The sequence below is a fragment of the Hyla sarda genome, unplaced genomic scaffold (assembly GCF_029499605.1).
Source record: "Hyla sarda isolate aHylSar1 unplaced genomic scaffold, aHylSar1.hap1 scaffold_1251, whole genome shotgun sequence".
Classification (NCBI taxonomy): Eukaryota; Metazoa; Chordata; class Amphibia; order Anura; family Hylidae; genus Hyla; species Hyla sarda.
Window position 1 is genome coordinate 15,709 of NW_026607872.1, and position 27,547 is coordinate 43,255.

The 27,547-nt window shown below is 50.2% G+C and overlaps 31 pseudogenes; all 31 read right to left on the bottom strand.

The window, feature by feature from the left end:
- Positions 1 to 220: 220 nt before the first annotated feature.
- On the bottom strand, positions 221 to 340 carry LOC130303960 (5S ribosomal RNA; annotated as a pseudogene).
- A 473-nt stretch (positions 341 to 813) lies between these two features.
- On the bottom strand, positions 814 to 932 carry LOC130303982 (5S ribosomal RNA; annotated as a pseudogene).
- An 82-nt stretch (positions 933 to 1,014) lies between these two features.
- On the bottom strand, positions 1,015 to 1,134 carry LOC130303895 (5S ribosomal RNA; annotated as a pseudogene).
- Positions 1,135 to 1,406: 272 nt separating this feature from the next.
- LOC130303970 (5S ribosomal RNA) lies at positions 1,407 to 1,526 on the bottom strand (annotated as a pseudogene).
- Positions 1,527 to 2,604: 1,078 nt separating this feature from the next.
- On the bottom strand, positions 2,605 to 2,724 carry LOC130303887 (5S ribosomal RNA; annotated as a pseudogene).
- Positions 2,725 to 2,996: 272 nt separating this feature from the next.
- Positions 2,997 to 3,116, bottom strand: LOC130303922 (5S ribosomal RNA; annotated as a pseudogene).
- Positions 3,117 to 3,400: 284 nt separating this feature from the next.
- LOC130303951 (5S ribosomal RNA) lies at positions 3,401 to 3,520 on the bottom strand (annotated as a pseudogene).
- An 867-nt stretch (positions 3,521 to 4,387) lies between these two features.
- LOC130303923 (5S ribosomal RNA) lies at positions 4,388 to 4,507 on the bottom strand (annotated as a pseudogene).
- A 284-nt stretch (positions 4,508 to 4,791) lies between these two features.
- Positions 4,792 to 4,911, bottom strand: LOC130303894 (5S ribosomal RNA; annotated as a pseudogene).
- Positions 4,912 to 5,386: 475 nt separating this feature from the next.
- On the bottom strand, positions 5,387 to 5,506 carry LOC130303914 (5S ribosomal RNA; annotated as a pseudogene).
- Positions 5,507 to 5,778: 272 nt separating this feature from the next.
- LOC130303971 (5S ribosomal RNA) lies at positions 5,779 to 5,898 on the bottom strand (annotated as a pseudogene).
- Positions 5,899 to 6,373: 475 nt separating this feature from the next.
- LOC130303974 (5S ribosomal RNA) lies at positions 6,374 to 6,493 on the bottom strand (annotated as a pseudogene).
- Positions 6,494 to 6,777: 284 nt separating this feature from the next.
- LOC130303888 (5S ribosomal RNA) lies at positions 6,778 to 6,897 on the bottom strand (annotated as a pseudogene).
- A 272-nt stretch (positions 6,898 to 7,169) lies between these two features.
- On the bottom strand, positions 7,170 to 7,289 carry LOC130303946 (5S ribosomal RNA; annotated as a pseudogene).
- A 479-nt stretch (positions 7,290 to 7,768) lies between these two features.
- On the bottom strand, positions 7,769 to 7,888 carry LOC130303955 (5S ribosomal RNA; annotated as a pseudogene).
- Positions 7,889 to 7,970: 82 nt separating this feature from the next.
- Positions 7,971 to 8,090, bottom strand: LOC130303907 (5S ribosomal RNA; annotated as a pseudogene).
- Positions 8,091 to 8,564: 474 nt separating this feature from the next.
- On the bottom strand, positions 8,565 to 8,684 carry LOC130303972 (5S ribosomal RNA; annotated as a pseudogene).
- Positions 8,685 to 9,748: 1,064 nt separating this feature from the next.
- Positions 9,749 to 9,868, bottom strand: LOC130303889 (5S ribosomal RNA; annotated as a pseudogene).
- Positions 9,869 to 10,544: 676 nt separating this feature from the next.
- On the bottom strand, positions 10,545 to 10,664 carry LOC130303950 (5S ribosomal RNA; annotated as a pseudogene).
- A 1,271-nt stretch (positions 10,665 to 11,935) lies between these two features.
- LOC130303896 (5S ribosomal RNA) lies at positions 11,936 to 12,055 on the bottom strand (annotated as a pseudogene).
- Positions 12,056 to 12,327: 272 nt separating this feature from the next.
- Positions 12,328 to 12,447, bottom strand: LOC130303961 (5S ribosomal RNA; annotated as a pseudogene).
- Positions 12,448 to 13,124: 677 nt separating this feature from the next.
- LOC130303915 (5S ribosomal RNA) lies at positions 13,125 to 13,244 on the bottom strand (annotated as a pseudogene).
- Positions 13,245 to 15,287: 2,043 nt separating this feature from the next.
- On the bottom strand, positions 15,288 to 15,407 carry LOC130303911 (5S ribosomal RNA; annotated as a pseudogene).
- A 5,084-nt stretch (positions 15,408 to 20,491) lies between these two features.
- LOC130303912 (5S ribosomal RNA) lies at positions 20,492 to 20,611 on the bottom strand (annotated as a pseudogene).
- Positions 20,612 to 21,090: 479 nt separating this feature from the next.
- LOC130303967 (5S ribosomal RNA) lies at positions 21,091 to 21,210 on the bottom strand (annotated as a pseudogene).
- A 485-nt stretch (positions 21,211 to 21,695) lies between these two features.
- On the bottom strand, positions 21,696 to 21,815 carry LOC130303926 (5S ribosomal RNA; annotated as a pseudogene).
- Positions 21,816 to 22,462: 647 nt separating this feature from the next.
- Positions 22,463 to 22,582, bottom strand: LOC130303952 (5S ribosomal RNA; annotated as a pseudogene).
- A 1,276-nt stretch (positions 22,583 to 23,858) lies between these two features.
- On the bottom strand, positions 23,859 to 23,978 carry LOC130303941 (5S ribosomal RNA; annotated as a pseudogene).
- Positions 23,979 to 24,239: 261 nt separating this feature from the next.
- On the bottom strand, positions 24,240 to 24,359 carry LOC130303916 (5S ribosomal RNA; annotated as a pseudogene).
- A 277-nt stretch (positions 24,360 to 24,636) lies between these two features.
- Positions 24,637 to 24,756, bottom strand: LOC130303976 (5S ribosomal RNA; annotated as a pseudogene).
- Positions 24,757 to 24,838: 82 nt separating this feature from the next.
- On the bottom strand, positions 24,839 to 24,958 carry LOC130303962 (5S ribosomal RNA; annotated as a pseudogene).
- Between the last annotated feature and the right edge of the window lie 2,589 nt (positions 24,959 to 27,547).

A 27,547-nucleotide genomic window follows, 5' to 3' on the forward strand; every position in this document is an offset into this window, starting at 1 on the left:
GGCGGCAACAGAGCAAAATGTCAACGGCAGCCGGGATTCCCAGCCAGTGTCCCATGCCGGTACTTACCGGGCCCTAAGATCTGTACCAGTCTGCGATCTGACGAGAGCAGGCGCGTTTAGCTTAGGATGGCCGTCGACAGCTTCACACCTTGTATACTGTGGATTTAAGCATCAATAAATTATTTTCGGAATCGTAGCGGAAGGCAGCAATAGAGCAAAATGTCAACAACACCTGGGATTCCCAGCCAGTCTCCCATGCTGGTACTTACCGGGCCCTAAGCTGGGTAGCAGTCTGCGATCTGACGAGAGCAGGCGCGTTCAGCTTAGGATGGCCGTTGACATCTTCACACTTTCTATACTGTGGATTTAAGCATCAATAAATAATTTTCGGAATCGGAGCAGAAACAGAGCAAAATGTCAACTGCACCCGGGATTCCCAGCCAGTCTCCCATGCGGGTACTTACCAGGCCCGAAGCTGGGTAGCAGTCTGCGATCTGACAAGAACAGGCGCATTCAGCTTAGGATGGCCGTAGACATCTTCACACCCTGTATACTGTGGATTTAAGCATCAATAAATCCTTTTCGGAATCGGAGCGTAAGGCGGCAACAGAGCAAAATGTCAACGGCAGTCGGGATTCCCAGCCAGTGTCCCATGCCGGTACTTACCGGGCCCTAAGATCTGTACCAGTCTGCGATCTGACGAGAGCAGGCGCGTTAAGCTTAGGATGGCCGTCGACAGCTTCACACCTTGTATACTGTGGATTTAAGCATCAATAAATTATTTTCGGAGCGGAAGGCAGCAATAGAGCAAAATGTCAACGGCACCTGGGATTCCCAGCCAGTCTCCCATGCCAGTACTTACCGGGCCCTAAGCTGGTAGCAGTCTGCGATCTGACGAGAGCAGGCACGTTCAGCTTAGAATGGCCATTGACAGCTTCATGCTTTTTATACTGTGCATTTAAGCATCAATAAATCCTTTTCGGAATCGAAGCGGAAGGCGGCTACAGAGCAAAATGTCAACGGCACCCGGGATTCCCAGCCAGTCTCCCATGCCAGTACTTACCGGGCCCTAAGCTGGGTAGCAGTCTGCGATCTGACGAGAGCAGGTGCGTTCAGCTTAGGATGGCCATTGACAGCTTCATGAATTTTATACTGTGCATTTAAGCATCAATAAATCCTTTTCGGAATCGGAGAGGAAGGCGGCAACAGAGCAAAATGTCAATAGCACCTTGGATTGCCAGCCAGTCTCCCATGCCCGTTCTTGCCGGGCAGCAGTCTGCGATCTGACAAGAACAGGCACATTCAGCTTAGGATAGCCGTAGACGGCTTCACACCCTGTATACTGTGGATTTAAGCATCAATAAATCCTTTTCGGAATCGGAGCGGAAGGCGGCTAAAGAGCAAAATGTCAACAACACCTGGGATTCCCAGCCAGTCTCCCATGCTGGTACTTACCGGGCCCTAAGCTGGGTAGCAGTCTGCGATCTGACGAGAGCAGGCGCGTCCAGCTTAGGATGGCCGTTGACAGCTTCATGCCCTTTATACTGTGCATTAAAGCATCAATAAATCCTTTTCGGAATCGGAACGGAAGGTGGCAACAGAGCAAAATGTCAACTGCACCCGGGATTCCAGCCAGTCTCCCATGCCGGTACTTACTGGGCCCTAAGCTGGGTAGCAGTCTGCGATCTGACAAGAGCAGGCGCGTTCAGCTTAGGATGGCCGTTGACATATTCATGCCTTGTATATTGTGGATTTAAAAATCAATAAATATTTTATTAATCGGAGAGGATGGCGGCAACAGAACAAAATGTCAATGGCACCTTGGATTGCCAGCCAGTCTCCCATGCCGGTAACTGCCGGGCAGCGGTCTGCGATCTGAGGAGAGCAGGCACGTTCAGGCTTAGGATGGCCGTTGACAGCTTCACACCCTGTATATTGTGGATTTAAGCATCAATAAATCCTTTTCCGAATCGGAGCGGAAGGCGGCAACAGATTAAAATGTCAACTGCACCCGGGATTCCCAGCCAGTCTCCCATGCTGGTACTTACCAGGCCCTAAGCTGGGTAGCAGTCTGCGATCTGACGAGAGCAGGCGCGTTCAGCTTAGGAAGGCCGTTAACAGCTTCACACTTTGTATACTGTGGATTTAAGCATCAATAAATAATTTTCGGAATCAGAGCAGAAACAGAGCAAAATGTCAACTGCACCTGGGATTCCCAGCCAGTCTCCCATGCTGGTACTTACCAGGCCCGAAGCTGGGTAGCAGTCTGCGATCTGACGAGAACAGGCGCATTCAGCTTAGGATGGCCGTTGACAGCTTCTCGTCCTTTATACTGTGCATTTAAGAATCAATAAATCCTTTTCGGAATCGGAACCGGAACGGAAGGCGGCAACAGAGCAAAATGTCAACGGCAGCCGGGATTCCAAGCCAGTGTCCCATGCCGGTACTTACCGGGCCCTAAGATCTGTACCAGTCTGCGATCTGACGAGAGCAGGCGCGTTCAGCTTAGGATGACCGTCGACAGCTTCACACCTTGTATACTGTGGATTTAAGCATCAATAAATTCTTTTCGGAATCGGAGCGGAAGGCAGCAATAGAGCAAAATGGCAACGGCACCCGGGATTCCCAGCCAGTCTCCCATGCCGGTACTTACTGGGCCCTAAGCTGCGTAGCAGTCTGCGATCTGACGAGAGCAGGCGCGTTCAGCTTAGGATGGCCGTTGACATCTTCACGCCTTGTATACTGTGGATTTAAGCATCAATAAATATTTTTTTTAATCGGAGAGGAAGGCGGCAACAGAGCAAAATGTCAATAGCACCTTGGATTGCCAGCCAGTCTCCCATGCCCGTACTTGCCGGGCAGCAGTCTGCGATCTGACAAGAACAGGCGCATTCAGCTTAGGATAGCCGTAGACGGCTTCACACCCTGTATACTGTAGATTTAAGCATCAATAACTCCTTTTCGAAATCGGAGCGTAAGGCGGCAACAGATCAAAATGTCAACGACACCTGGGATTCCCAGCCAGTCTCCCATGCTGGTACTTACCAGGCCCGAAGCTGGGTAGCAGTCTGCGATCTGACGAGAACAGGCGCATTCAGCTTAGGATGGCCGTAGACATCTTCACACCCTGTATACTGTGGATTTAAGCATCAATAAATCCTTTTCGGAATCGGCGCTGAAGGCGGCAACAGAGCAAAATGTCAACGACACCTGGGATTCCCAGCCAGTCTCCCATGCTGGAACTTACCAGGCCCGAAGCTGGGTAGCAGTCTGCGATCTGACGAGAACAGGCGCATTCAGCTAAGGATGACCGTCGACAGCTTCACACCTTGTATACTGTGGATTTAAGCATCAATAAATTATTTTCGGAATCGGAGCGGAAGGCAGCAATAGAGCAAAATGTCAACGGCACCCGGGATTCCCAGCCAGTCTCCCATGCCAGTACTTACCGGGCCCTAAGCTGGGTAGCAGTCTGCGATCTGACGAGAGCAGGCGCGTTCAGCTTAGGATGGCCATTGACAGCTTCATGCTTTTTATACTGTGCATTTAAGCATCAATAAATCCTTTTCGGAATCGGAGAGGAAGGCGGCAACAGAGCAAAATGTCAATAGCACCTTGGATTGCCAGCCAGTCTCCCATGCCCGTACTTGCCGGGCAGCAGTCTGCGATCTGACAAGAACAGGCACATTCAGCTTAGGATAGCCGTAGACGGCTTCTCACCCTTTATACTGTGGATTTAAGCATCAATAAATCCTTTTCGGAATCGGAACGCAAGGCGGCTACAGAGCAAAATGTCAACAACACCTGGGATTCCCAGCCAGTCTCCCATGCTGGTACTTACCGGACCCTAAGCTGGGTAGAAGTCTGCGATCTGACGAGAGAAGGCGCGTTCAGCTTAGGGTGGCCGTTGACAGCTTCATGTCCTTTATACTGTGCATTTAAGCATCAATAAATCCTTTTCCGAATCGGAGCGGAAGGCGGCAACAGAGCAAAATGTCAACTGCACCCTGGATTCCTAGCCAGTCTCCCATGCCGGTACTTACTGGGCCCTAAGCTGGGTAGCAGTCTGTGATCTGACGAGAGCAGGCGCGTTCAGCTTAGGATGGCCGTTGACTTCTTTATGCCTTGTATATTGTGGATTTAAGCCTCAATAAATATTTTTATTAATCGGAGAAGAAGGCGGCAACAGAGCAAAATGTCAATGGCACCTTGGATTGCCAGCCAGTCTCCCATGCCGGTATCTGCCGGGCAGCAGTCTGCGATCTGAGGAGAGCAGGCACATTCAGGCTTAGGATGGCCGTTGACAGCTTCACACCCTGTATATTGTGGATTTAAGCATCAATTAATCCTTTTCCGAATCGGAGCGGAAGGCGGCAACAGATTAAAATGTCAACTGCACCCGGGATTCCCAGCCAGTCTCCCATGCAGGTACTTACCAGGCCCTAAGCTGGGTAGCAGTCTGCGATCTGACGAGAGCAGGCGCGTTCAGCTTAGGATGGCCGTTGACAGCTTCACACTTTGTATACTGTGCATTTAAGCATCAATAAATCCTTTTCGGAATCGGAACGGAAGGCGGCAACAGAGCAAAATGTCAACGGCAGCCGGGATTCCCAGCCAGTGTCCCATGCCGGTACTTACCGGGCCCTAAGATCTGTACCAGTCTGCGATCTGACGAAAGCAGGCGCGTTAAGCTTAGGATGGCCGTCGACAGCTTCACACCTTGTATACTGTGGATTTAAGCATCAATAAATTCTTTTCGGAATCGGAGCGGAAGGCAGCAATAGAGCAAAATGTCAACGGCACCCGGGATTCCCAGCCAGTCTCCCATGCCAGTACTTATCGGGCCCTAAGCTGGGTAGCAGTCTGCGATCTGACGAGAGCAGGTGCGTTCAGCTTAGGATGGCCATTTACAGCTTCATGAATTTTATACTGTGCATTTAAGCATCAATTAATCCTTTTCGGAATCGGAGAGGAAGGCGGCAACAGAGCAAAATGTCAATAGCACCTTGGATTGCCAGCCAGTCTCCCATGCCGGTAACTGCCGGGCAGCAGCCTGCAATCTGAGGAGAGCAGGCACGTTCAGGCTTAGGATGGCCGTTGACAGCTTCACACCCTGTGTATTGTGGATTTAAGCATCAATAAATCCTTTTCGGAATCGGAACGGAAGGCGGCAACAGAGCAAAATGTCAACGGCAGCCGGGATTCCCAGCCAGTGTCCCATGCCGGTACTTACCGGGCCCTAAGATCTGTACCAGTCTGCGATCTGACGAGAGCAGGCACGTTAAGCTTAGGATGGCCGTCGACAGCTTCACACCTTGTATACTGTGGATTTAAGCATCAATAAATTATTTTCGGAATCGGAGCGGAAGGCAGCAATAGAGCAAAATGTCAACGGCACCCGGGATTCCCAGCAAGTCTCCCATGCCAGTACTTACTGGGCCCTAAGCTGGGTAGCAGTCTGCGATCTGACGAGAGCAGGCGCGTTCAGCTTAGGATGGCCATTGACAGCTTCATGATTTTTACACTGTGCATTTAAGCATCAATAAATCCTTTTCGGAATCGGAGAGGAAGGCGGCAACAGAGCAAAATGTCAATAGCACCTTGGATTGCCAGCCAGTCTCCCATGCCCGTTCTTGCCGGGCAGCAGTCTGTGATCTGACAAGAACAGGCACATTCAGCTTAGGATAGCCGTAGACGGCTTCACACCCTGTATACTGTGGATTTAAGCATCAATAAATCCTTTTCGGAATCGGAGCGGAAGGCGGCTAAAGAGCAAAATGTCAACAACACCTGGGATTCCCAGCCAGTCTCCCATGCTGGTACTTACCGGGCCCTAAGCTGGGTAGCAGTCTGCGATCTGACGAGAGCAGGCGCGTCCAGCTTAGGATGGCCGTTGACAGCTTCATGCCCTTTATACTGTGCATTAAAGCATCAATAAATCCTTTTCGGAATCGGAACGGAAGGTGGCAACAGAGCAAAATGTCAACTGCACCCGGGATTCCCAGCCAGTCTCCCATGCCGGTACTTACTGGGCCCTAAGCTGGGTAGCAGTCTGCGATCTGACAAGAGCAGGCGCGTTCAGCTTAGGATGGCCGTTGACATATTCACGCCTTGTATATTGTGGATTTAAAAATCAATAAATATTTTTATTAATCGGAGAGGATGGCGGCAACAGAACAAAATGTCAATGGCACCTTGGATTGCCAGCCAGTCTCCCATGCCGGTAACTGCCGGGCAGCGGTCTGCGATCTGAGGAGAGCAGGCACGTTCAGGCTTAGGATGGCCGTTGACAGCTTCACACCCTGTATATTGTGGATTTAAGCATCAATAAATCCTTTTCCGAATCGGAGCGGAAGGCGGCAACAGATTAAAATGTCAACTGCACCCGGGATTCCCAGCCAGTCTCCCATGCTGGTACTTACCAGGCCCTAAGCTGGGTAGCAGTCTGCGATCTGACGAGAGCAGGTGCGTTCAGCTTAGGATGGCCGTTGACAGCTTCTCGTCCTTTATACTGTGCATTTAACAATCAATAAATCCTTTTCGGAATCGGAACGGAAGGCGGCAACAGAGCAAAATGTCAACGGCAGCCGGGATTCCCAGCCAGTGTCCCATGCCGGTACTTACCGGGCCCTAAGATCTGTACCAGTCTGCGATCTGACGAGAGCAGGCGCGTTTAGCTTAGGATGGCCGTCGACAGCTTCACACCTTGTATACTGTGGATTTAAGCATCAATAAATTCTTTTCGGAATCGGAGCGGAAGGCAGCAATAGAGCAAAATGGCAACGGCACCCGGGATTCCCAGCCAGTCTCCCATGCCGGTACTTACTGGGCCCTAAGCTGCGTAGCAGTCTGCGATCTGACGAGAGCAGGCGCGTTCAGCTTAGGATGGCCGTTGACATCTTCACGCCTTGTATACTGTGGATTTAAGCATCAATAAATATTTTTTTTTATCGGAGAGGAAGGCGGCAACAGAGCAAAATGTCAATAGCACCTTGGATTGCCAGCCAGTCTCCCATGCCCGTACTTGCCGGGCAGCAGTCTGCGATCTGACAAGAACAGGCGCATTCAGCTTAGGATAGCCGTAGACGGCTTCACACCCTGTATACTGTAGATTTAAGCATCAATAACTCCTTTTCGAAATCGGAGCGTAAGGCGGCAACAGAGCAAAATGTCAACGACACCTGGGATTCCCAGCCAGTCTCCCATGCTGGTACTTACCGGGCCCTAAGCTGGGTAGCAGTCTGCGATCTGACGAGAGCAGGCGCGTTCAGCTTAGGATGGCCGTTGACATCTTCGTACTTTCTATACTGTGGATTTAAGCATCAATAAATAATTTTCGGAATCGGAGCAGAAACAGAGCAAAATGTCAACTGCACCCGGGATTCCCAGCCAGTCTCCCATGCGGGAACTTACCAGGCCCGAAGCTGGGTAGCAGTCTGCGATCTGACGAGAACAGGCGCATTCAGCTTAGGATGGCCGTAGACATCTTCACACCCTGTATACTGTGGATTTAAGCATCAATAAATCCTTTTCGGAATCGGAGCGTAAGGCGGCAACAGAGCAAAATGTCAACGGCAGCCGGGATTCCCAGCCAGTGTCCCATGCCGGTACTTACCGGGCCCTAAGATCTGTACCAGTCTGCGATCTGACGAGAGCAGGCGCGTTAAGCTTAGGATGGCCGTCGACAGCTTCACACCTTGTATACTGTGGATTTAAGCATCAATAAATTATTTTCGGATTCGGAGCGGAAGGCAGCAATAGAGCAAAATGTCAACGGCACCTGGGATTCCCAGCCAGTCTCCCATGCCAGTACTTACCGGGCCCTAAGCTGGGTAGCAGTCTGCGATCTGACGAGAGCAGGCACGTTCAGCTTAGAATGGCCATTGACAGCTTCATGCTTTTTATACTGTGCATTTAAGCATCAATAAATCCTTTTCGGAATCGAAGCGGAAGGCGGCTACAGAGCAAAATGTCAACGGCACCCGGGATTCCCAGCCAGTCTCCCATGCCAGTACTTACCGGGCCCTAAGCTGGGTAGCAGTCTGCGATCTGACGAGAGCAGGTGCGTTCAGCTTAGGATGGCCATTGACAGCTTCATGAATTTTATACTGTGCATTTAAGCATCAATAAATCCTTTTCGGAATCGGAGAGGAAGGCGGCAACAGAGCAAAATGTCAATAGCACCTTGGATTGCAAGCCAGTCTCCCATGCCCGTTCTTGCCGGGCAGCAGTCTGCGATCTGACAAGAACAGGCACATTCAGCTTAGGATAGCCGTAGACGGCTTCACACCCTGTATACTGTAGATTTAAGCATCAATAACTCCTTTTCGAAATCGGAGCGTAAGGCGGCAACAGAGCAAAATGTCAACAACACCTGGGATTCCCAGCCAGTCTCCCATGCTGGTACTTACCGGGCCCTAAGCTGGGTAGCAGTCTGCGATCTGACGAGAACAGGCGCATTCAGCTTAGGATGACCGTCGACAGCTTCACACCTTGTATACTGTGGATTTAAGCATCAATAAATTATTTTCGGAATCGGAGCGGAAGGCAGCAATAGAGCAAAATGTCAACGGCACCCGGGATTCCCAGCCAGTCTCCCATGCCAGTACTTACCGGGCCCTAAGCTGGGTAGCAGTCTGCGATCTGACGAGAGCAGGCGCGTACAGCTTAGGATGGCCATTGACACCTTCATGCTTTTTATACTGTGCATTTAAGCATCAATAAATCCTTTTCGGAATCGGAGAGGAAGGCGGCAACAGAGCAAAATGTCAACTGCACCCGGGATTCCCAGCCAGTCTCCCATGCCGGTACTTACTGGGCCCTAAGCTGGGTAGCAGTCTGCGATCTGACAAGAGCAGGCGCGTTCAGCTTAGGATGGCTGTTGACATATTCACGCCTTGTATATTGTGGATTTAAAAATCAATAAATATTTTTATTAATCGGAGAGGATGGCGGCAACAGAACAAAATGTCAATGACACCTTGGATTGCCAGCCAGTCTCCCATGCCGGGCAGCGGTCTGCGATCTGAGGAGAGCAGGCACGTTCAGGCTTAGGATGGCCGTTGACAGCTTCACACCCTGTATATTGTGGATTTAAGCATCAATAAATCCTTTTCCGAATCGGAGCGGAAGGCGGCAACAGATTAAAATGTCAACTGCACCCGGGATTCCCAGCCAGTCTCCCATGCTGGTACTTACCAGGCCCTAAGCTGGGTAGCAGTCTGCGATCTGACGAGAGCAGGCACGTTCAGCTTAGGAAGGCCGTTAACAGCTTCACACTTTGTATACTGTGGATTTAAGCATCAATAAATAATTTTCGGAATCAGAGCAGAAACAGAGCAAAATGTCAACTGCACCTGGGATTCCCAGCCAGTCTCCCATGCTGGTACTTACCAGGCCCGAAGCTGGGTAGCAGTCTGCGATCTGACGAGAACAGGCGCATTCAGCTTTGGATGGCCGTTGACAGCTTCTCGTCCTTTATACTGTGCATTTAAGAATCAATAAATCCTTTTCGGAATCGGAACGGAAGGCGGCAACAGAGCAAAATGTCAACGGCAGCCGGGATTCCAAGCCAGTGTCCCATGCCGGTACTTACCGGGCCCTAAGATCTGTACCAGTCTGCGATCTGACGAGAGCAGGCGCGTTCAGCTTAGGATGGCCGTCGACAGCTTCACACCTTGTATACTGTGGATTTAAGCATCAATAAATTCTTTTCGGAATCGGAGCGGAAGGCAGCAATAGAGCAAAATGGCAACGGCACCCGGGATTCCCAGCCAGTCTCCCATGCCGGTACTTACTGGGCCCTAAGCTGCGTAGCAGTCTGCGATCTGACGAGAGCAGGCGCGTTCAGCTTAGGATGGCCGTTGACATCTTCACGCTTTGTATACTGTGGATTTAAGCATCAATAAATATTTTTTTTAATCGGAGAGGAAGGCGGCAACAGAGCAAAATGTCAATAGCACCTTGGATTGCCAGCCAGTCTCCCATGCCCGTACTTGCCGGGCAGCAGTCTGCGACCTGACAAGAACAGGCGCATTCAGCTTAGGATAGCCGTAGACGGCTTCACACCCTGTATACTGTAGATTTAAGCATCAATAACTCCTTTTCGAAATCGGAGCGTAAGGCGGCAACAGAGCAAAATGTCAATGACACCTGGGATTCCCAGCCAGTCTCCCATGCTGGTACTTACCAGGCCCGAAGCTGGGTAGCAGTCTGCGAACTGACGAGAACAGGCGCATTCAGCTTAGGATGGCCGTAGACATCTTCACACCCTGTATACTGTGGATTTAAGCATCAATAAATCCTTTTCGGAATCGGCGCTGAAGGCGGCAACAGAGCAAAATGTCAACGACACCTGGGATTCCCAGCCAGTCTCCCATGCTGGTACTTACCAGGCCCGAAGCTGGGTAGCAGTCTGCGATCTGACAAGAACAGGCGCATTCAGCTTAGGATGACCGTCGACAGCTTCACACCTTGTATACTGTGGATTTAAGCATCAATAAATTATTTTCGGAATCGGAGCGGAAGGCAGCAATAGAGCAAAATGTCAACGGCACCCGGGATTCCCAGCCAGTCTCCCATGCCAGTACTTACCGGGCCCTAAGCTGGATAGCAGTCTGCGATCTGACGAGAGCAGGCGCGTTCAGCTTAGGATGGCCATTGACAGCTTCATGATTTTTATACTGTGCATTTAAGCATCAATAAATCCTTTTCGGAATCGGAGAGGAAGGCGGCAACAGAGCAAAATGTCAATAGCACCTTGGATTGCCAGCCAGTCTCCCATGCCCGTACTTGCCGGGCAGCAGTCTGCGATCTGACAAGAACAGGCACATTCAGCTTAGGATAGCCGTAGACGGCTTCTCACCCTTTATACTGTGGATTTAAGCATCAATAAATCCTTTTCGGAATCGGAACGCAAGGCGGCTACAGAGCAAAATGTCAACAACACCTGGGATTCCCAGCCAGTCTCCCATGCTGGTACTTACCGGACCCTAAGCTGGGTAGCATTCTGCGATCTGACGAGAGCAGGCGCGTTCAGCTTAGGGTGGCCGTTGACAGCTTCATGCCCTTTATACTGTGCATTTAAGCATCAATAAATCCTTTTCCGAATCGGAGCGGAAGGCGGCAACAGAGCAAAATGTCAACTGCACCCTGGATTCCTAGCCAGTCTCCCATGCCGGTACTTACTGGGCCCTAAGCTGGGTAGCAGTCTGTGATCTGACGAGAGCAGGCGCGTTCAGCTTAGGATGGCCGTTGACTTCTTTACGCCTTGTATATTGTGGATTTAAGCATCAATAAATATTTTTATTAATCGGAGAAGAAGGCGGCAACAGAGCAAAATGTCAATGGCACCTTGGATTGCCAGCCAGTCTCCCATGCCGGTATCTGCCGGGCAGCAGTCTGCGATCTGAGGAGAGCAGGCACATTCAGGCTTAGGATGGCCGTTGACAGCTTCACACCCTGTATATTGTGGATTTAAGCATCAATAAATCCTTTTCCGAATCGGAGCGGAAGGCGGCAACAGATTAAAATGTCAACTGCACCCGGGATTCCCAGCCAGTCTCCCATGCTGGTACTTACCAGGGCCTAAGCTGGGTAGCAGTCTGCGATCTGACGAGAGCAGGCGCGTTCAGCTTAGGATGGCCGTTGACAGCTTCACACTTTGTATACTGTGCATTTAAGCATCAATAAATCCTTTTCGGAATCGGAACTGAAGGCGGCAACAGAGCAAAATGTCAACGGCAGCCGGGATTCCCAGCCAGTGTCCCATGCCGGTACTTACCGGGCCCTAAGATCTGTACCAGTCTGCGATCTGACGAAAGCAGGCGCGTTAAGCTTAGGATGGCCGTCGACAGCTTCACACCTTGTATACTGTGGATTTAAGCATCAATAAATTATTTTCGGAATCGGAGCGAAAGGCAGCAATAGAGCAAAATGTCAACGGCACCCGGGATTCCCAGCCAGTCTCCCATGCCAGTACTTATCGGGCCCTAAGCTGGGTAGCAGTCTGCGATCTGACGAGAGCAGGTGCGTTCAGCTTAGGATGGCCATTTACAGCTTCATGAATTTTATACTGTGCATTTAAGCATCAATTAATCCTTTTCGGAATCGGAGAGGAAGGCGGCAACAGAGCAAAATGTCAATAGCACCTTGGATTGCCAGCCAGTCTCCCATGCCCGTTCTTGCCGGGCAGCAGTCTGCGATCTGACAAGAACAGGCACATTCAGCTTAGGATAGCTGTGGACGGCTTCACACCCTGTATACTGTGGATTTAAGCATCAATAAATCCTTTTCGGAATCGGAGCGGAAGGCGGCTAAAGAGCAAAATGTCAACAACACCTGGGATTCCCAGCCAGTCTCCCATGCTGGTACTTACCGGGCCCTAAGCTGGGTAGCAGTCTGCGATCTGACGAGAGCAGGCGCGTTCAGCTTAGGATGGCCGTTGACAGCGTCACGCCCTTTATACTGTGCATTTAAGCATCAATAAATTCTTTTCGGAATCAGAACGGAAGGTGGCAACAGAGCAAAATGTCAACTGCACCCGGGATTCCCAGCCAGTCTCCCATGCCGGTATTTACTGGGCCCTAAGCTGGGTAGCAGTCTGCGATCTGACAAGAGCAGGCGCGTTGAGCTTAGGATGGCCGTTGACATCTTCACCCCTTGTATATTGTGGATTTAAGCATCAATAAATATTTTTATTAATCGGAGAGGATGGCGGCAACAGAGCAAAATGTCAATGGCACCTTGGATTGCCAGCCAGTCTCCCATGCCGGTAACTGCCGGGCAGCAGCCTGCAATCTGAGGAGAGCAGGCACGTTCAGGCTTAGGATGGCCGTTGACAGCTTCACACCCTGTGTATTGTGGATTTAAGCATCAATAAATCCTTTTCGGAATCGGAACGGAAGGCGGCAACAGAGCAAAATGTCAACGGCAGCCGGGATTCCCAGCCAGTGTCCCATGCCGGTACTTACCGGGCCCTAAGATCTGTACCAGTCTGCGATCTGACGAGAGCAGGCACGTTAAGCTTAGGATGGCCGTCGACAGCTTCACACCTTGTATACTGTGGATTTAAGCATCAATAAATTATTTTCGGAATCGGAGCGGAAGGCAGCAATAGAGCAAAATGTCAACGGCACCCGGGATTCCCAGCAAGTCTCCCATGCCAGTACTTACTGGGCCCTAAGCTGGGTAGCAGTCTGCGATCTGACGAGAGCAGGCGCGTTCAGCTTAGGATGGCCATTGACAGCTTCATGCTTTTTATACTGTGCATTTAAGCATCAATAAATCCTTTTCGGAATCGGAGAGGAAGGCGGCAACAGAGCAAAATGTCAATAGCACCTTGGATTGCCAGCCAGTCTCCCATGCCCGTACTTGCCGGGCAGCAGTCTGCGATCTGACAAGAACAGGCACATTCAGCTTAGGATAGCCGTAGACGGCTTCACGCCCTTTATACTGTGCATTTAAGCATCAATAAATCCTTTTCCGAATCGGAGCGGAAGGCGGCAACAGATTAAAATGTCAACTGCACCCGGAATTCCCAGCCAGTCTCCCATGCCAGTACTTACCGGGCCCTAAGCTTGGTAGCAGTCTGCGATCTGACGAGAGCAGGCGCGTTCAGCTTAGGATGGCCATTGACAGCTTCATGCTTTTTATACTGTGCATTTAAGCATCAATAAATCCTTTTCGGAATCGGAACGGAAGGCGGCAACAGAGCAAAATGTCAACTGCACCCGGGATTCCCAGCCAGTCTCCCATGCCGGTACTTACTAGGCCCTAAGCTGGGTAGCAGTCTGCGATCTGACGAGAGCAGGCGCGTTCAGCTTAGGATGGCCGTTGACAGCATCACACTTTGTATACTGTGGATTTAAGCATCAATAAATATTTTTATTAATCGGAGAGGAAGGCGGCAACAGAGCAAAATGTCAATGGCACCTTGGATTGCCAGCCAGTTTCCAATGCCGGTAACTGCCGGGCAGCAGTCTGCGATCCGAGGAGAGCAGGCACGTTCAGGCTTAGGATGGCCGTTGACAGCTTCACACCCTGTATATTGTGGATTTAAGCATCAATAAATTATTTTCCGAATCGGAGCGGAAGGCGGCAACAGATTAAATTGTCAACTGCACCCGGGATTCCAAGCCAGTCTCCCATACTGGTACTTACCAGGCCCTAAGCTGGGTAGCAGTCTGTCATCTGACGAGAGCAGGCGCGTTCAGCTTAGGATGGCCGTTGACAGCATCACACTTTGTATACTGTGGATTTAAGCATCAATAAATAATTTTCGGAATCGGAGCAGAAACAGAGCAAAATGTCAACTGCACCCGGGATTCCCAGCCAGTCTCCCATGCTGGTACTTACCAGACCCGAAGCTGGGTAGCGGTCTGCGATCTGACGAGAACAGGCGCATACAGCTTAGGATGGCCGTAGACATCTTCACACCCTGTATACTGTGGATTTAAGCATCAATAAATCCTTTTCGGAATCGGAGCAGAAGGCGGCAACGACACCTGGGATTCTAGCCAGTCTCCCATGCTGGTACTTACCGGGCCCTAAGCTGGGTAGCAGTCTGCGATCTGATGAGAGCAGGCGCGTTCAGCTTAGGATGGCCTTTGACAGCTTCTCGCCCTTTATACTGTGCATTTAGGCATCAATAAATCCTTTTCGGAATCGGAACGGAAGGCGGCAACAGAGCAAAATGTCAACGGCAGCCGGGATTCCCAGCCAGTGTCCCATGCCGGTACTTACCGGGCCCTAAGATCTGTACCAGTCTGAGATCTGACGAGAGCAGGCGCGTTAAGCTTAGGATGGCCGTCGACAGCTTCACACCTTGTATACTGTGGATTTAAGCATCAATAAATTATTTTCGGAATCGGAGCGGAAGGCAGCAATAGAGCAAAATGTCAACGGCACCCGGGATTCCCAGCCAGTCTCCCATGCCAGTACTTACCGGGCCCTAAGCTGGGTAGCAGTCTGCGATCTGACGAGAGCAGGCGCGTTCAGCTTACAATGGCCATTGACAGCTTCATGCTTTTTATACTGTGCATTTAAGCATCAATAAATCCTTTTCGGAATCGGAGAGGAAGGCGGCAACAGAGCAAAATGTCAATAGCATCTTGGATTGCCAGCCAGTCTCCCATGCCCGTACTTGCCGGGCAGCAGTTTGCGATCTGACAAGAACAGGCACATTCAGCTTAGGATAGCCGTAGACGGCTTAACACCCTGTATACTGTGGATTTAAGCATCAATAAATCATTTTCGGAATCGAAGCGGAAGGCGGCTACAGAGCAAAATGTCAACAACACCTGGGATTCCCAGCCAGTCTCCCATGCTGGTACTTAACGGGCCCTAAGCTGGGTAGCAGTCTGCGATCTGACGAGAGCAGGCGCGTTCAGCTTAGGATGGCCGTTGACAGCTTCACACTTTGTATACTGTGGATTTAAGCATCAATAAATAATTTTCGGAATCGGAGCAGAAACAGAGCAAAATGTCAACTGCACCCGGGATTCCCAGCCAGTATCCCATGCTGGTACTTACCAGGCCCGAAGCTGGGAAGCAGTCTGCGATCTGACGAGAACAGGCGCATTCAGCTTAGGATGGCCGTAGACATCTTCACACCCTGTATACTGTGCATTTAAGCATCAATAAATCCTTTTCGGAATCGGAGCGTAAGGCGGCAACAGAGCAAAATATCAACGACACCTGGGATTCCCAGCCAGTCTCCCATGCTGGTACTTACCGGGCCCTAAGCTGGGTAGCAGTCTGCGATCTGACGAGAGCTGGCGCGTTCAGCTTAGGATGGCCGTTGACAGCTTGTCGCCCTTTATACTGTGCATTTAAGCATCAATAAATCCTTTTCGGAATCGGAACAGAAGGCGGCAACAGAGCAAAATGTCAACGGCAGCCGGGATTCCCAGCCAGTGTCCCATGCCGGTACTTACCGGGCCCTAAGATCTGTACCAGTCTGCGATCTGACGAGAGCTGGCGCATTAAGCTTAGGATGGCCGTCGACAGCTTCACACCTTGTATACTGTGGATTTAAGCATCAATAAATTATTTTCGGAATCGGAGCGGAAGGCAGCAATAGAGCAAAATGTCAACGGCACCTGGGATTCCCAGCCAGTCTCCACTGCCAGTACTTACCGGGCCCTAAGCTAGGTAGCAGTCTGCGATCTGATGAGAGCAGGCGCGTTCAGCTTACGATGGCCATTGACAGCTTCATGCTTTTTATACTGTGCATTTAACCTCTTAAGGACCCAGGACGTACGGGGACGTCCCCGCACCCTGGGCCTTAAGGACCCAGGACGTCCCCGTACGTCTTGGCGTTTTCCGGTCTCTGCCGCTCGCCGGGCAGAGATCGGAACTGGATGCCTGCTGAAATCCTTCAGCAGGCATCCAGGGCAAACGCCGAGGGGGGCCATGTAGGCCCCCCATGTCGGCGATCGCCGCAAATCGCAAGGGAAATCGCCCTTGCGATCTGCGGCGATACCGGGCTGATCGGGTCTCTGGGACCCGACCGCCCGGTAATTTCGCATGATTCCGGCTGTCACAGACAGCCAGGACCATGCTGAAGTATCGGAGCGAGGTGGCAAGCCGGCCACCTCCTCCGATCCCCTGCGATCTGTCGGTTAGTGAACCGACCAATCGCAGGAGGGGGGGCGGTTACTTCCTCCCGTCCTGCCCGGCCCCTGAAAGTCCGGAGAGGACGGGAGGAAGACCGGAGGACGCGGCGGGGGACGGGGGAGTGCTGGGGACCGGCCCCGGTACTTACCTCGTCCCTGAAGACCCGGATCCCGGCGAGGAAGATGGCGGCGGCGGCGGCGACAGGTGAGTAGATCTTCAGCCGCGGTCGGGCCCTTTACAGCAATGCACGTCGCCGTAAAGCGACATGCATTGCTATAATAGGACCCTGTAAACTACAACTCCCAGCATGCCCAGACAGCCCTTGGCGTCTGGGCATGCTGGGAGTTGCAGTTTTGCAACATCTGGAGGTCCACAGTTTTTGGACCACTGTGCCCTTCCAGATGTTGCAAAACTACACATCCTCAGCATGCCCTTACTGTCCAGGCATGCTGGGAGTTGTAGTTCTGTAACATCTGGCCCTTCAGATGTTGCAGAACTACAACTCCCAGCATGCCTGGACAGTTTTGGCATACTGGGAGTTGTAGTTTTGCAACATCTGGAAGGGCACAGATTGGGAACCACTGTATTAGTGGTCTGCAAACTGTAGTCCTCCAGATGTTGCAAAACTACAACTCCAAGCATGCTGGGAGTTGTAGTTCGGCAACATCTGGCTCTAAAGATGTTGCCGAACTACTACTCCCAGCATGCCTGAGAATGTTTGGGAGTTGTGGTTTTGCAACAGCTGGAGGCACACTGGTTGGGAAACATTGTTTCCTAACTCAGTGTTTCCCAACCCGTGTGCCTCCAGCTGTTGCAAAACCACAACTCCCAAACATTCTCAGACATGCTGGGAGTAGTAGTTTTGCAACAGCTGGAGGTCCCCCCCTGTGAATGTACAGGGTACACTCACATGGGCAGGCGGCTTACAGTGAGTATCGGGCTGCAAGTTTGCAATGCAGCAAATTTTGCGCGGCAGCTCAAACTCGCTGTAACCCCCCCGCCCGTGCGACTGTACCCTAAAAACACTACACTACATTACACTTACACAAAATAAAATAAAAAGTAAAAAACGCTACATATACACATACCCCTACACAGCCCCCCTCCCTCCCCAATAAAAATGAAAAACACCTGGTACGCCACTCTTTCCAAAATGGAGCCTCCAGCTGTTGCAAAACAACAACTCCCAGTATTGCCGGACAGCCGTTGACTGTCCAGGCATGCTGGGAGTTTTGCAACAGCTGGAGGCACCCTGTTTGGGAATCACTGGCGTAGAATACCCCTATGTCCACCCCTATGCAAATCCCTAATTCAGGCCTCAAATGCGCATGGCGCTCTCACTTTGGAGCCCTGTCGTATTTCAAGGCAACAGTTTAGGGTCACATATGGGGTATCGCCGTACTCGGGAGAAATTGACTAACAAATCTTGGGGGGCTTTTTCTCCTTTCACCCCTTATGAAAAGGTGAAGTTGGGGTCTACACCAGCATGTTAGTGTAAAAAAAATAAACTTTTTACACTAACATGCTGGTGTTGCCCTATACTTTTCATTTTGACAAGAGGTAAAGGGGAAAAAAGCCCCCCAAAATTTGTAACGCAATTTCTCCCGAGTACGGAGATACCCCATATGTAGGCGCAAAGTGCTCTGGGGGCGCACAACAAGGCCCAGAAGGGAGAGTGCGCCATGTACATTTGAGGTGATTTGCACAGGGGTGGCTGATTGTTACAGCGGTTTTGACAAATGCAAAAAAAAAAAAAACCCCACATGTGACCCCATTTCGGAAACTACACCCCTCACGTAATGTAATAAGGGGTGCAGTGAGAATTTACCCCCCACAGGTGTCTGACGGATCTTTGGAACAGTGGGCTGTGCAAATAAAAAATGTTGTACAGCCCACTGTTCCAAAGATATGACAGACACCAGTGGGGGGTAAATGCTCACTTTACGCCTTCTTACGTTCCTCAAGGGGTCTAGTTTCCAAAATGGTATGCCATGTGGGGGTTATTTTGCTGTCCTGGCACCATAGGGGCTTCCTAAATGCGACATGCCCCCCGAGCAAAATTTGCTCTCAAAAAGCCAAATATGACTCCTTCTCTTCTGAGCATTGTAGTTCGCCCGTAGTGCACTTCAGGTCAACTTTTGGGGTACCTCCATACTCAGAAGAGATGTGGTTACAAATTTTGGGGGGTATTTTCTGCTATTAACCCTTGCAAAAATGTGAAATTTGGGGGGGAAACACACCTTTTAGTGATTTTTTTTTATTTTTTTTTTACGTATGCAAAAGTCGTGAAACCCCTGTGGGGTATTAAGGCTCACTTTATTTCTTGTTACGTTCCCCGAGGGGTCTAGTTTCCAAAATGGTATGCCATGTGTTTTTTTTTTGCTGTCCTGGCACCATAGGGGCTTCCTAAATGCGACATGCCCCCGAGCAAAATTTGCTCTCAAAAAGCCAAATATGACTCCTTCTCTTCTGAGCATTGTAGTTCACCCATAGTACACCTCAGGTCAACTTATGGGGTACCTCCATACTCAGAAGAGATGGGGTTACAATGTTTGGGGGGTATTTTCTGCTATTAACCCTTGCAAAAATGTGAAATTTGGGGGGAAACACACATTTTAGTGACATTTTTTTTTAATTTTTTTACATATGCAAAAGTCGTGAAACACCTGTGGGGTATTAAGGCTCACTTTATTCCTTGTTACGTACCTCAAGGGGTCTAGTTTCCAAAATGGTATGCCATGTGGGGGATTTTTGCTGTTCTGGCACCATAGGGGCTTCCTAAATGCAACATGCCCCCCAAAAACCATTTCAAAAAAACGTACTCTCCAAAATCCCCTTGTCGCTCCTTCGCTTCTGAGCCCTCTACTGCGCCCGCCGAACACTTTACATAGACATATGAGGTATGTGCTTACTCGAGAGAAATTGGGCTACAAATATAAGTATACATTTTCTCCTTTTTCCCCTTGTAAAAATTCAAAAATTGGGTCTACAAGAACATGCAAGTGTAAAAAATGGAGATTGTGAATTTTCTTCTTCACTTTGCTGTTATTCCTGTGAAACACCTAAAGGGTTAAAACGCGGACTGAATGTCATTTTGAATACTTTGGGGGGTGCAGTTTTTATAATGGGGTCATTTGTGGGGTATTTCTAAAATGAAGACCCTTCAAATCCACTTCAAACCTGAACTGGTCCATGAAAAATTGTGAGTTTGGAAATTTTGTGAAAAATTGGAAAATTGCTGCTGAACTTTGAAGCCCTCTGATGTCTTCCAAAAGTAAAAACACGTCAATTTTATGATGCAAATATAAAGTAGACATATTGTATATGTGAATAAAAAAAAAAATTATTCGGAATATCCATTTTCCTTACAAGCAGAGAGCTTCAAAGTTAGAAAAATGCAAAATTTTCAAATTTTTCATAAAATTTGGGGATTTTTCACCAAGAAAGGATGCAAGTTACCACAAAATTTTACCACTATGTTAAAGTAGAATATGTCACGAAAAAACAATCTCGGAATCAGAATGATAACTAAAAGCATCCCAGAGTTATTAATGTTTAAAGTGACAGTGGTCAGATGTGCAAAAAATGGCCGGGTCCTGAGGTGTAAAATGGCTGGGTCCTTAAGGGGTTAAGCATCAATAAATCCTTTTCGGAATCGGAGAGGAAGGCGGCAACAGAGCAAAATGTCAATAGCATCTTGGATTGCCAGCCAGTCTCCCATGCCCGTACTTGCCGGGCAGCAGTCTGTGATCTGACAAGAACAGGCACATTCAGCTTAGGATAGCCGTAGACGGCTTCACACCCTGTATACTGTGGATTTAAGCATCAATAAATCATTTTCGGAATCGAAGCGGAAGGCGGCTACAGAGCAAAATGTCAACAACACCTGGGATTCCCAGCCAGTCTCCCATGCTGGTACTTAACGGGCCCTAAGCTGGGTAGCAGTCTGCGATCTGACGAGAGCAGGCGCGTTCAGCTTAGGATGGCCGTTGACAGCTTCACACTTTGTATACTGTGGATTTAAGCATCAATAAATAATTTTCGGAATCGGAGCAGAAACAGAGCAAAATGTCAACTGCACCTGGGATTCCCAGCCAGTATCCCATGCTGGTACTTACCAGGCCCGAAGCTGGGAAGCAGTCTGCGATCTGACGAGAACAGGCGCATTCAGCTTAGGATGGCCGTAGACATCTTCACACCCTGTATACTGTGCATTTAAGCATCAATAAATCCTTTTCGGAATCGGAGTGGAAGGCGGCAACAGAGCAAAATGTCAACGGCAGCCGGGATTCCCAGCCAGTGTCCCATGCCGGTACTTACCGGGCCCTAAGATCTGTACCAGTCTGCGATCTGACGAGAGCTGGCGCGTTAAGCTTAGGATGGCCGTCGACAGCTTCACACCTTGTATACTGTGGATTTAAGCATCAATAAATTATTTTCGGAATCGAATCGGAGGGCAGCAATAGAGCAAAATGTCAACGGCACCTGGGATTCCCAGCCAGTCTCCCATGCCAGTACTTACCGGGCCCTAAGCTGGGTAGCAGTCTGCGATCTGACGAGAGCAGGCGCGTTCAGCTTAGGATGGCCGTTGACAGCTTCTCGCCCTTTATACTGTGCATTTAAGCATCAATAAATCCTTTTCGGAATCGGAACGGAAGGCGGCAACAGAGCAAAATGTCAACAGCAGCCGGGATTCCCAGCCAGTGTCTCATGCCGGTACTTACCGGGCCCTAAAATCTGTACCAGTCTGCGATCTGACGAGAGCAGGCGAGTTAAGCTTAGGATGGCCGTCGACAGCTTCACACCTTGTATACTGTGGATTTAAGCATCAATAAATCCTTTTCGGAATCGGAGCGGAAGGCGGCTACAGAGCAAAATGTCAACAACACCTGGGATTCCCAGCCAGTCTCCCATGCTGGTACTTACCGGGCCTAAGCTGGGTAGCAGTCTGCGATCTGACGAGAGCAGGCGCGTTCAGCTTAGGATGGCCGTTGACAGCTTCACGCCCTTTATACTGTGCATTTAAGCATCAATAAATAATTTTCCGAATCGGAGCGGAAGGCGGCAACAGAGCAAAATGTCAACTGCACCCGGGATTCCCAGCCAGTCTCCCATGCTGGTACTTACCGGGCCCTAAGCTGGGTAGCAGTCTGCGATCTGACGAGAGCAGGCGCGTTCAGCTTAGGATGGCCGTTGACAGCTTCACACTTTGTATACTGTGGATTTAAGCATCAATAAATAATTTTCGGAATCGGAGCAGAAACAGAGCAAAATGTCAACTGCACCCGGGATTCCCAGCCAGTCTCTCATGCTGGTACTTACCAGGCCCAAAGCTGGGTAGGAGTCTGCGATCTGACGAGAACAGGCGCATTCAGCTTAGGATGGTCGTAGACAACTTCACACCCTGTATACTGTGGATTTAAGCATCAATAAATCCTTTTCGGAATCGGAGCGGAAGGCGGCAACAGAGCAAAATGTCAATGACACCTGGGATTCCCAGCCAGTCTCCCATGCTGGTACTTTCCGGGACCTAAGCTGGGTAGCAGTCTGCGATCTGACGAGAGCAGGCACGTTCAGCTTAGGATGGCCGTTGACAGCTTCTTGCCCTTTATACTGTGCATTTAAGCATCAATAAATCCTTTTCGGAATCGGAAACGGAAGGCGGCAACAGAGCAAAATGTCAACGGCAGCCGGGATTCCTAGCCAGTGTCCCATGCCGGTACTTACCGGGCCCTAAGATCTGTACCAGTCTGCGATCTGACAAGAGCAGGCGCGTTAAGCTTAGGATGGCCGTCGACAGCTTCACACCTTGTATACTGTGGATTTAAGCATCAATAAAGCAAAATGTCAACGGCACCCGGGATTCCCAGCCAGTCTCCCATGCCAGTACTTACCGGGCCCTAAGCTGGGTAGCAATCTGCGATCTGACGAGAGCAGGCGCGTTCAGCTTAGGATGGCCATTGACAGCTTCATGCTTTTTATACTGTGCATTTAAGCATCAATAAATCCTTTTCGGAATCGGAGAGGAAGGCGGCAACAGAGCAAAATGTCAATAGCACCTTGGATTGCCAGCCAGTCTCCCATGCCCGTACTTGCCGGGCAGCAGTCTGCGATCTGACAAGAACAGGCACATTCAGCTTAGGATAGCCGTAGACGGCTTCACACCCTGTATACTGTGGATTTAAGCATCAATAAATCCTTTTCGGAATCGGAGCGGAAGGCGGCAACAGAGCAAAATGTCAACTGCACCCGGGATTCCCAGCCAGTCTCCCATGCCGGTACTTACTGGGCCCTAAGCTGGGTAGCAGTCTGCGATCTGACGAAAGAAGGCGCGTTCAGCTTAGGATGGCCGTTGACAGCTTCACGCCCATTATACTGTGCATTTAAGCATCAATAAATCCTTTTCCGAATCGGAGCGGAAGGCGGCAACAGAGCAAAATGTCAACTGCACCCGGGATTCCCAGCCAGTCTCCCATGCCGGTACTTACTGGGCCCTAAGCTGGGTAGCAGTCTGCGATCTGACGAAAGAAGGCGCATTCAGCTTAGGATGGCCGTTGACATCTTCATGCCTTGTATACTATGGATTTAAGCATCAATAAATATTTTTATTAATCGGAGAGGAAGGCGGCAACAGAGCAAAATGTCAATGGCACCTTGGATTGCCAGCCAGTCTCCCATGCCGCTATCTGCCGGGCAGCAGTCTGCGATCTGACAAGAACAGGCGCATTCAGCTTAGGATAGCCGTAGACGGCTTCACACCCTGTATATTGTGGATTTAAGCATCAATAAATCCTTTTCGGAATCGAAGCAAAATGTCTACAGAGCTACAGAGCAAAATGTCAACAACACCTGAGATTCCCAGCCAGTCTCCCATGCTGGTACTTACCGGGCCCTAAGCTGGGTAGCAGTCTGCAATCTGACGAGAGCAGGCACGTTCAGCTTAGGATGGCCATTGACAGCTTCATGCTTTTTATACTGTGCATTTAAGCATCAATAAATCCTTTTCCGAATCGGAGCGTAAGGCGGCAACAGAGCAAAATGTCAACGGCAGCCGGGATTCCCAGCCAGTGTCCCATGCCGGTACTTACCGGGCCCTAAGATCTGTACCAGTCTGCGATCTGACGAGAGCAGGCGCGTTAAGCTTAGGATGGCCGTCGACAGCTTCACACCTTGTATACTGTGGATTTAAGCATCAATAAATTCTTTTCGGAATCGGTGCGGAGGGCAGCAAGAGAGCAAAATGTCAACGGCACCTGGGATTCCCAGCCAGTCTCCCATGCCAGTACTTACCGGGCCCTAAGCTGGGTAGCAGTCTGCGATCTGACGAGAGCAGGCGTGTTCAGCTTAGGATGGCCATTGACAGCTTCATGCTTTTTATACTGTGCATTTAAGCATTTTCGGAATCGGAGAGGAAGGCGGCAACAGAGCAAAATGTCAATAGTTCCTTGGATTGCCAGCCAGTCTCCCATGCCCATACTTGCCGGGCAGCAGTCTGCGATCTTACAAGAACAGGCACATTCAGCTTAGGATAGCCGTAGACGGCTTCACACCCTGTATACTGTGGATTTAAGCATCAATAAATCCTTTTCGGAATCGAAGCGGAAGGCGGCTACAGAGCAAAATGTCAACAACACCTGGGATTCCCAGCCAGTCTCCCATGCTGGTACTTACCGGGCCCTAAGCTAGGTAGCAGTCTGCGATCTGACGAGAGCAGGCGCGTTCAGCTTAGGATGGCCGTTGACAGCTTCACACTTTGTATACTGTGGATTTAAGCATCAATAAATAATTTTCGGAATCGGAGCAGAAACATAGCAAAATGTCAACGGCAGCAGGGATTCCCAGCAAGTCTTCCATGCTGGTACTTACCAGGCCCGAAAATGGGTAGCAGTCTGCGATCTGACGAGAACAGGCGCATTCAGCTTAGGATGGCCGTAGACATCTTCACACCCTGTATACTGTGGATTTAAGCATCAATAAATCTTTTTCGGACTCGGAGTGGAAGGCGGCAACAGAACAAAATGTCAACGACACCTGGGATTCCCAGCCAGTCTCCCATGCTGGTACTTACCAGGCCCTAAGCTGGGTAGCAGTCTGCGATCTGACGAGAGCAGGCGCGTTCAGCTTAGGATGGCCGTAGACATCTTTACACCCTGTATACTGTTGATTTAAGCATCAATAAATCCTTTTCGGAATCGAAGCGGAAGGCGGCTACAGAGCAAAATGTCAACAACACCTGGGATTCCCAGCCAGTCTCCCATGCTGGTACTTACCGGGCCCTAAGCTGGGTAGCAGTCTGCGATCTGACGAGAGCAGGCGCGTTCAGCTTAGGATGGCCGTTGACAGCTTCACACTTTGTATAATGTGGATTTAAGCATCAATAATAATTTTCGGAATCGGGAAGCAGAAACATAGCAAAATGTCAACGGCAGCCGGGATTCCAGCCAGTCTCCCATGCTGGTACTTACCAGGCCCGAAGCTGGGTAGCAGTCTGCGATCTGACGAGAACAGGCGCATTCAGCTTAGGAAGGCCGTAGACATCTTTACACCCTGTATACTGTGGATTTAAGTATCAATAAATTATTTTCGGAATCGGAGCGGAAGGCGGCAACAGAACAAAATGTCAACGACACCTGGGAATCCCAGCCAGTCTCCCATGCTGGTACTTACCAGGCCCTAAGCTGGGGTAGCAGTCTGCGATCTGACGAGAGCAGGCACGTTCAGCTTAGGATGGCCGTTGACAGCTTCTCGTCCTTTATACTGTGCATTTAAGCATCAATAAATCCTTTTCGGAATCGGAACGGAAGGCGGCAACAGAGCAAAATGTCAACGGCAGCCGGGATTCCCAGCCAGTGTCTCATGCCGGTACTTACCGGGCCCTAAGATCTGTACCAGTCTGCGATCTGACGAGAGCAGGCGCGTTAAGCTTTGGATGGCCGTCGACAGCTTCACACCTTGTATACTGTGGATTTAAGCATTAAATTATTTTCGGAATCGGAGCGGAAGGCAGCAATAGAGCAAAATGTCAACAGCACCCGGGATTCCCAGCCAGTCTCCCATGCCAGTACTCTCCCGGGCCCTAAGCTGGGTAGCAGTCTGCGATCGGACAAGTGCAGGCGCGTTCAGCTTAGGATGGCCATTGACAGCTTCATGCTTTTTATACTGTGCATTTAAGCATCAATAAATCCTTTTCGGAATCGGAGAGGAAGGCGGCAACAGAGCAAAATGTCAATAGCACCTTGGATTGCCAGCCAGTCTCCCATGCCCGTACTTGCCGGGCAGCAGTCTGCGATCTGACAAGAACAGGCACATTCAGCTTAGGATAGCCGTAGACGGCTTCACACCCTGTATACTGTGGATTTAAGCATCAATAAATCCTTTTCGGAATCGGAGCGGAAGGCGGCTACAGAGCAAAATGTCAACAACACCTGGGATTCCCAGCCAGTCTCCCATGCTGGTACTTACCGGGCCTAAGCTGGGTAGCAGTCTGCGATCTGACGAGAGCAGGCGAGTTCAGCTTAGGATGGCCGTTGACAGCTTCGCGCCCTTTATACTGTGCATTTAAGCATCAATAAATAATTTTTCGAATCGGAGCGGAAGGCGGCAACAGAGCAAAATGTCAACTGCACCAGGGATTCCCAGCCAGTCTCCCATGCTGGTACTTACCGGGCCCTAAGCTGGGTAGCAGTCTGCGATCTAACGAGAGTAGGCGCGTTCAGCTTAGGATGGCCGTTGACAGCTTCACACTTTGTATACTGTGGATTTAAGCATCAATAAATAATTTTCGGAATCGGAGCAGAAACAGAGCAAAATGTCAACTGCACCCGGGATTCCAGCCAGTCTCCCATGCTGGTACTTACCAGCCCCAAAGCTGGGTAGGAGTCTGCGATCTGTCGAGAACAGGCGCATTCAGCTTAGGATGGTCGCAGACATCTTCAACACCCTGTATACTGTGGATTTAAGCATCAATAAATCCTTTTCGGAATCGGAGCGGAAGGCAGCAACAGAGCAAAATGTCAACGACACCTGGATTCCCAGCCAGTCTCCATGCTGGTACTTAACGGGCCCTAAGCTGGGTAGCAGTCTGCGATATGACGAGAGCAGGCGCGTTCAGCTTAGGATGGCGTTGACAGCTTCACACTTGTATACTGTGGATTAAGCATCAATAAATAATTTTCGGAATCGGAGCAAAAGAGAGCAAAATGTCAACTGCACTCGGGATTCCCAGCCAGTATCCCATGCTGGTACTTACCAGGCCCCGAAGCTGGGAAGCAGTCTGCGATCTGACAAGATCAGGCGCATTCAGCTTAGGAGGCCGTAGACATCTTCACACCCTGTATACTGTGCATTTAAGCATCAATAAATCCTTTTCGGAATCGGAGCGTAAGGCGGCAACAGCGCAAAATATCAACGACACCTGGGATTCCAGCCAGTCTCCATGCTGGTACTTACCGGGCCCTAAGCTGGGTAGCAGTCTGCGATCTGACGAGAGCTGGCGCGTTCAGCTTAGGATGGCCGTTGACAGCTTGTCGCCCTTTATACTGTGCATTTAAGCATCAATAAATCCTTTTCGGAATCGGAACAGAAGGCGGCAACAGAGCAAAATGTCAACGGCAGGCCGGGATTCACACAGCCAGTGTCCCATGCCGGTACTTACCGGGCCCTAAGATCTGTACCAGTCTGCGATCTGACGAGAGCTGGCGCATTAAGCTTAGGATGGCCGTCGACAGCTTCACACCTTGTATACTGTGGATTTAAGCATCAATAAATTATTTTCTGAATCGTAGCGGAAGGCAGCAATAGAGCAAAATGTCAACGGCACCTTGGGATTCCCAGCCAGTCTCCACTGCCAGTACTTACCGGGCCCTAAGCTGGGTAGCAGTCTGCGATCTGATGAGAGCAGGCGCGTTCAGCTTACGATGGCCATTGACAG